This window comes from Cibotium barometz, chromosome 47 (assembly GCF_041138505.1).
Source record: "Cibotium barometz isolate CiBa-2024 chromosome 47, ASM4113850v1, whole genome shotgun sequence".
In the NCBI taxonomy this organism is placed as follows: domain Eukaryota; kingdom Viridiplantae; phylum Streptophyta; class Polypodiopsida; order Cyatheales; family Cibotiaceae; genus Cibotium; species Cibotium barometz.
The window spans coordinates 29,749,654-29,758,300 of NC_141092.1; positions in this window are offsets into that span (position 1 = coordinate 29,749,654).

Here is an 8,647-nt window from a genome sequence, read left to right on the forward strand (position 1 = left end):
GCTTCTTACACATCTAGCCTTAGCCCACCTCGTAAGATAATCCACTCTAGTTAAGATGTAGGTCCTACCCTTGGCAGTTGTGGGTAGAGGGCCAATGGAATCTAAACCCCATTTCTCAAAAGCTCCATATGAAATAATGGTTTTCCTCAACTCATGTTGCAATACTCTCCTTCCTTACTTCTGACATGGCTCATAGCTTATGCACCAATGATAGACATCTTTCCTCACACTAGGCCACACATAACCTGTAGTAAGAATTTTTCTCAAAGTCAACTTCAGGGAAATGTTCCCTCCACAAACCCCCTCATGACTTGCAACCATTATGGCAAAGATCTCTTCTTTGGTTGTGGGACCCTTACTAAAACCATATCCTTTCCTTTCATGTACAACCGATCATTAACAATACTGTACTGCAGAGCCCTTCTGATAAAACCATACTTCTATTTTCTAGATAAACTTGAAGGTACCACACTCATATGTAAAAACTCTTCCACATCATGTAAACTCTCTATTCCAGCATAACTAGGGTCGGTTATAACTATAGCATATGTATCCAAATATTTTCCTAACCCCCCCTTGCTAATGTGTCTATAGTTTGGTTACATGCTCTTTTCACATCTTCAACCTGAACTTCTTAAAACCTCTGTAGCATCTTTCTTATTTGAAAGTACCACTCCTTCAATTTGGGATTCTTAGCCTTCCAGACTTTTTAAAGTTTTCTAATCACCAGTAAACTATCTCCTTAAATTATCAGCCTACTAATCCCTCTCTTCAGACACTATTGGAGTCCATATTCTAAGGTGGCATACATAGCTTCATTGCTGGTCTCCACCGATAACTTCATTCCTTCTTGATATATTACAATACCTTCTTGATTCAACAAAACAACCCCACCACTAGCTACCCTTGAGCTCTTCTTAAAAGCTCCATTAAAAAAAAAGAGTAAAAGCATTGGACATATTTGCTTCAAGTTCTTGCCACCTGGCCCGGTACCTTCTTCTTCTTTACGGTTTCTTCGGGCTCAATACCAAAAGGTTCTTCCTGTAAGTCAACATATCTACCAAATTATCCTTTGTACTATCCTCCATTGTGCAAGTGAATTGGAACTCCTGCAGCTCAACTAGCCATTTAGACAGTCTCTTTGAGATAGTCTCTTTGAGATGGAAGATCAGATTAAATCACATGGGGAAGTAAAGAATAATGTGTCAATATGGCGAAAGGCTTAGGAAGTTAAGTAAGACCTTAACTTTCTTAGGGCAAACACCACAAGTACCATTATAAGCTCTGCCTCAAAATAAGCCATTTATCCACTTATCTTTGTCCTGCTCAAAATATATTGGCCTCATGTGAGAATTTTCTCTTCCTTACTTGTAAGATTCCTCCTCAGCCTAAATAATGAATAAACCTTTACTTCAATCCCTTGTAATCATTCCATGTTTTCAAATACAAGAAAATATTATTTTTCCTTGTTTTGCCTGGTGAGATAAAAATTTCTAGAGAGTGGTAAATCAATATTGAGATATTTTTGGATATATAAATTTTACAAATATCAAAAATATGTTTCCTTGAAACATAAAATCAAAATAAATTTTCCAAGGTGCAATTGGAATTAATTAAAAATGATTTAAAAGACCTTAGCCTAAGGATCAAGATTTTTAAAAAATTTTGGATTATGGTCCAAATAAGATTCCTATGGACCAATAAGATTAATCCAAGTGTTGGGATGAGATAAATCCAACGAATAAAAGAAAATACCCAAAAATGAGTAAATGCCCGCATAAGATGAAGAGTTGACTACGTAGTACAAGATTTATTAGTTAAAAAATATAAAATATTACTTAAAAAATGAGATATTTTGGAGTAATAATTCATTTTTGACACCTTGGTAAGGAAAGGGGGAGCCTTCAAGGAGGCGCGTATTTCACATGTGTGGAAGATTTTTAAAATAAAAAATAATAAGATATTTTTATCTCTCCTCTCTCCTAGATCAAACCAAATAAAAAAGGGAGCCAAACTGGTCCACATCTTGTCCAAATTCAGCCAAACTGAAGCTGAAAAATTCTCAGTTAGTGGCCTCCCTCACCTATAAATAGACCCTCATTCTTTTCTATTCTCATCTGTAAACTATACTATGCCGGTATTACTCTAAAATAAGCATATTTTCTATTATCCTCTAAAAATCCTCCACAAATTGAAGAGATTGGAGCTTCTCTCTCTCTCTTCAACCTTCTTTGGAGTCTTCATCAACATACTAAACCAATTGATTGGTTGGGGGCCTCTCCTTAGACTAAAGAATCAAGCAAATTAAGAGGTAAAGTGTGGTTTATGGTCTTTTTTTCTTAATCTTAAAATGTTTCTCACTTCTCAACCCCTCTCAAGCTTGAGAAGCATTCAATTGAATGGCTCTTTAATGCAATTGGAACTCTCTAATGAATTTTAGTAATAAATCTTATAAAGTTTCCATTTATGTTTGAATTAAAATGTTTTTTTAAACATATCTATCTCTCCCCAAAAAAATGGTCATTCCTATGACCAATTCTATATTCAAATGATGCTTCTCATGAAGCAATTCTCAAATCTAAAAGTAATTCCTATGCTTGTCAAATTAGAGGCCAAAGAAGTGGCTTTTTAATGCTTTTATGCTACTTAATTTATGAAAAACTTAGGAATCAAGTCCATAATTGGATATTGATCCTAATGATAGTTATTCTATCATATTGTATTACTAAAACTTTATGTTTTCAGAAGTATTGAAAATTATCAGTAATAGCAGCAGCGGAGCTATGGTAAATTTTTTAAAAAATTAACACATAAATCATTTTCGTACATAATATGAAAAAAGGACTTCCTACCATATTCTAGGATTAATTATCCTAGTTTGATTGAATAATTCTCATCATCATAACCATGGAAAATTTGATTTTTATGTTTATACATAAATAGTTAATTAGAAGAAAGAAAAATTTCTAGTAAATCATTTTTATGATAAAAGAGGAATTTCCATGACAATAGAAATCCATGTACTCCAATGAGAAAAGAGAAAATTTTGGAATACTAAAACAATGGATATTTTATTTAAACATTAAAGAACAAATTTAGTTAAATTTATCTTTTTGCATAGATAAATTTAAATGATGAAAGAGGAATTCCCACCATAATTGGAATTCAACCTACTAAATGATAAAAATGGAATTTCTAGAGTAAAGAAATTAATGGAGATTTTTATTTAGGTTTAAGAGAAAATTTAGTTAAATTTATCTTTTGCATAGATAAATTTAAATGATGAAAAAGAAATTTCCACCATAATTGGAGTTCAATCATTTGAATGAGAAAAGTGGAATTTCTAGCTTAATGGAATTAATGGATATTTTCATGTAATTTTTAAGAAGAATTTTAGATAGATTTAATTTATGGTAAAAGAAGAATTCCCATGATAATTGGATTGCACTCATTAAATGAGAAAAAGAGGGAATTTAAGTTTATTCAAAAAAATAGGTATTGGTATTTAGTTAAAAGAAGATTTTTAATGATATTTAAGAAAAGATGGATTTGAATTAAATCTTAGTGTCAAAAGATGAATTTTCACCATAATTCTACCTAATGAATTAAATCTTAGTGTGTCAAAAGATGACTTTCCACCATAATTCTACCTAATGAATTAAGGTCGAGAAATTATGTGGCATAAAGAATATCTTTGGATATTTTAATTGGAAAAATCACTAAATTGATATTTACCCAAAATTAGATGTTTATCTGAAGGGAATCCTTGTTATAACTAAACCGAATGAATTTGGTTAGACTACAAGAGGGATGGACAGTAACCCTACGTGTCCATCTCTTGATCTGAAACTTAGTGACCAATTCCAGTTTCTAAATATAAAGAATAGACTACCAAAACTAAACTAGTTTTTCCTTTGACCGAACTCACCAAGAATTTAGTTGGACAATCAATTAGAGGATGGGTAGATTACCCTGATGAGAGATGAAGGATCCTCATTATGAAACTGAGAATTATGTAAAAAGGGGTTTTGTGGAACCGATCTCAAACTGGAATTTTACTTGCATATTGGAACCAATGATTTTCATTCGAAGGACTGTTTTATGCCAGAATGCTATGCCTCATAAAAGAGAAAAAAAGCGGTGATTCCATGGACCAAGTGCAAGTCTCTTCTTGATTTGACCATGTGACTTCAGGTTCGGTCAAGATCAGTTTAACTAGCTAAGACTTTGACTCGTTAGAATAATTTCCCTGTTAGAAGATTTTTCCATGGAGGAATTGCCCGTGCCTTTTGGACGAGGGGAGTTTTTTTCGGGCCCGGCTTTCAGAGAAACCACTCGGGCTAGCCTCTCGTCCGCACATCCACGGGCGAGGCCTCGAGTGTGTATCCTCGCCCCTTGCGGGAGGCCGACGTCGCTTCTGCCCGCCGGCGGCCGGGTACCGCGGAGGGGACAGGGATCTCACCGCTGGTATTAGAGCTTTGTTGAAAGCTAATAAGAATAAGCAAATATTATCCAAAATTGATAATCAAAACTCAGAAAAAGCATTTTCATATCGTATTGTCATTCCGTAATCTTGATTAATGAAGAATTTTTAATCAAAGATTTTTTTTATAGATGGAAGTTCCATACTTATCTGGTGTTCCTGACCTCACCCAGACACAAGACATGACTGCGTTCGCCTTCGAGCATCTCATCTCTTCCGCTATAACTCAAACCAGCCGAGAGTATGTCCATGCCTCTTATGACAGGTGTGTGATGCTGAGGCAGAACCTCTCATTGGCCATCATTCTGATGAAGCTTAAAGTGATACATGGTGTCATTTTATATCACTCTAGGCCTCAAAATTTCACACTTTCTTGCCAAATCTATAAACTCCTTATTCACTTTATTCCTAAGGAGAAGATAGTAGCTCCCTTGGTAGTAAGGGAACATTTATATCAGGGCATGTCTATAGCCCCAATACCGTCGTCTTATGCATCTCCCGACGAGGAGATTTTCACTTCTGGAGCCGAGCTGCTCTATGTACATGTAACTTTTATATAAATAAAGAAATGTTTTCTGGAGAAAAATTTCCTATTGTATAAGTGATTGTTTATGGACTAACAGAAAAATCTGTTACTGGACATATGTCATAGATCTCCAATAAGATCATTTATCTTGTTTAAGAAAAATTTTTTTGAACCTCTTAAGTGTAGACGATATCAAAATAAAAAATTTAATAATATATCATTTTTGGCAGAATCATGAGATGAGGAAACTGTGGCTGTCAGCCAGACCCTCGCTCTGAAGATGAAGAGCTTGACCCCGACGTTCGTAAGGCTCTTAATGGAACTCAACCACGACCCTTCAAAGGAGAAGGGGAGAACCTGGGTGAGGTTGTGGAGAAATGGGTGGAAGCTATGGAAGAATATTTTGACGTCGCAGAGCAGAGCAAAATGGCTCTTGCGAGGCTAAAAATTATGGAAACAGCCAGGGTGGCACGGAGGAACAATTGTGACACCAACCATCTGGACAGAAATACTCAGTCCTGAAATGATCTTAAAACCTATTTGAGGAAGAGATTTTGTCCCCCGGATTATTAGAAACCAAAATGAATGAATTTTTAGAACTAAAAGAGGGGAGAAAAACCATCGAAGAATATCACCAGGCATTTGCTCTTCTACTCAAGTATTCACCACCTCTAGATGAAGAGCAACTCATTTGGCCAAGTTCATTCGGGGAATGAATGAACCCTTAGACACACTGGTCAAAAATGCCAAGCTAGTATCCATGGCGAAAGCTATCAGAATGGCGAAGGACTTCGCCAAATCCTTCATCGTGAAAGTCCCGCCAAAGCCAGCTCCCTCTTCCTTCAAGACATTTCAAACACCGGGAAGTTCTTCCAACCTTCCACCTCTAAAGAGACACCAAGGTCCTAACCAGAATGTGGAGATGGAAAGCTTCAGAGATGAAGGAGGACCTTTCCCTTGCAGTACATTCTCAAGAACTCCGGCTCTCTCAAGAATGCAAAGGGAAGAGCTTCGAAGATAGAACAGGTGCTTCAGATGTCAGGGGTTTGGGCACCAGCTCAAGGATTGCCCATCTCCTTCTATGGGCCAAGGAAGCTAGGGTCCCAGAGTTCAAAGACAAACTCCTTTGTATCAATAGGGTCCCTCAGGGTAACCCAAGAAGAGTGATAGCTCAGCCAGCAGCCTCCATGTAAAGCAGTCTCCGAACTCCCTCCCAGAGTTGGAATAACCAAAGAGAGAGAGTTCCACTTAAGACTACAACAGCTAGAGCTGTCACTATAGCTGATGAAGTGGAGGAAGAGAAAGGACAAATCCATGCAGTAATAGAGCATCAGGGGAATAACTATCAATTCCCTCCAGACTCCAGCAGAGTACCACCAGGGTAAGCAATTCAAGCTTTTGATTGATTTAGGCAGCACTCATTCTTTTATTTTCCCAAGATGTCTGCGTAAATTAGTCCTAAATCAAAAATCAGGGAAACCTATGCAAGTGGAATTGGACAGTGGAATGATTCTTTTCACACACCTTGAGATAGACCTTATTCAGTTTAGCCTAGATGGGAATGTAACAGAGTGCCAGTTCAGAGTCCTACCCTTGGGAATCCATGATGGAATCCTTGGAATGGATTTGCTCCAAAAGAATCAGACTGACATTCATTATCACAAAGGAACCATCTCTTTCCTAGACCTTCAAGGGAATAAAGTTCAAGGGATTGGAATTTCCAGATCCCCCGTGCTGCAATTAGTCAAGGCTTCTAAATTATTAAAAGGGCTCAGAAAGAGGCAAGGGGTTGTTGCAAGATCAGGGTGTCCAGTTTTATCCAGTATATGCTAGATTGGGACAATGCTTGGAGAGCAAATTCTGGGGGGCAAGGTACTTAAAATGAGATCAAGCAAGTAATAGAAAATACACTTGTCCTTAAATTAACCCAATATAACTTAAATTAATATAAATTAGTCTAACTAATCAAAACTAATAAAAAATATGATCAAATGATAAACAAATGATCTTTCCATACTTAGAGTGATCCAAATTATTTTCCCATAGATGCACCATTACAAGTACACTAGTCCTTATATGTTTTAGATGATTCACATCAAAAATGTAATTTTACTAATTAGATTATTAATTTTTGCAGGCCTTCTAATAGTCTGGAAGAATTTTTAATGATTCACATCAAAAATGTAATTTTACTAATTAGATTATTAATATTTGCAGGCCTTCTGATAGTCTGGAAGAATTTTGAAAAAGAGATCATTAAAAATCCAGCCATTGAATTTGTAATTTTTACCAACCACCACATTCTACTAATGTCTCAGTATCTACCCACTCTTTTGATCTACAAGATTGAGGATTTTAAGTGGTAGTTATTGCGGGTACAAAAAGTGACGTATATTATAACACTTTAAAGACCTTGAAATATTTAAAGAAAATAGATAAATATCTTAAAATTTTCTTGAAAAATCAAGTTAAGCTCCATATTATGTGAAGATCTAAGGTACAAAGTGGGAATCTCATACGAGTTTATATGCAAAAGATATTAGCATTTTATGGAATCAGTTCAAATTTGGGATAGGGTGTATATATTAACTTTGTACCTAAGAAAATGAGGACTTTTGACTATCTAATGCTTAATCAAATTATGCAACTATATTTTCAACTTTGAATATGATGTTCCAACAACAAAAGAACTTGAAACAAAATTCCTTCATTTACTAGGAGAGATTAGCCACTAAAGGTAAACAAATGCCTGTTTTTTTACTAATTACAGGGTGCCTAAGTGGACAAAACTGGGCATCCTGATCTTGCAACCACCCCAAGATGTGTATGTAGTTAAAATTAGTCTAGCAGACATAAAATGCAAGGCTAAAGAACTAGAGTGGTTAAGTAAGTATGCAGATGTGTTTCCTAAAGAGCTGACTGAGATGCCTCCGTCTCGTGAAGTGGATCATCAGCGTGCATACAAAATGCCAGTCCCTGAAGCCATAGATAGAACTTAAGGAGCAATTAAGACAACTATTAGAGGAGGGATTCGTCAGACCGAGTGTCTCACTTTGGGGTGCGTCTATTCTCTTTCAAAAGAAGAAAGATGGAACATTAAGACTATGTATTGACTACAGAGGATTGAATCAATTAACAATTAAAAATAAGTATCCTATTCCTAGGATTGATGAACTTCTGGATCGGTTAAGTGGGACCCAAATGTTTACAAAGATAGATCTCAAATCTGGGTACTACCAAATCAGAATCAAGGAGCAGGACATCCCAAAGACAGCATTCAATACTTGCTATGGGCATTATGAGTTCAGAGTCATGCTGTTTGGATTGACTAAGGCCCCGACGACATTTAATCATCTTATGTAAGATATTCTCAGATAATACTTGGATGATTTTGTTCTTGTCTTCTTTGACGATATCTTGGTATACTCAAAGAATGCTACAGATCATGAAGATCATGTGCGCAAGGTCCTGGAAATCCTAAGAAAACACCAACTCTTTGCAAAAAAGAGCAAGTGTTCTTTCTCTATCAACCAAGTGGAATACTTGGGATTCATAGTGTCAAAGGATGGGATTTCTCCTAACCCCACAAAGATCCAGGCACTAGTAGAATGAATCCCAAGTGGAATACTTGGGATTCA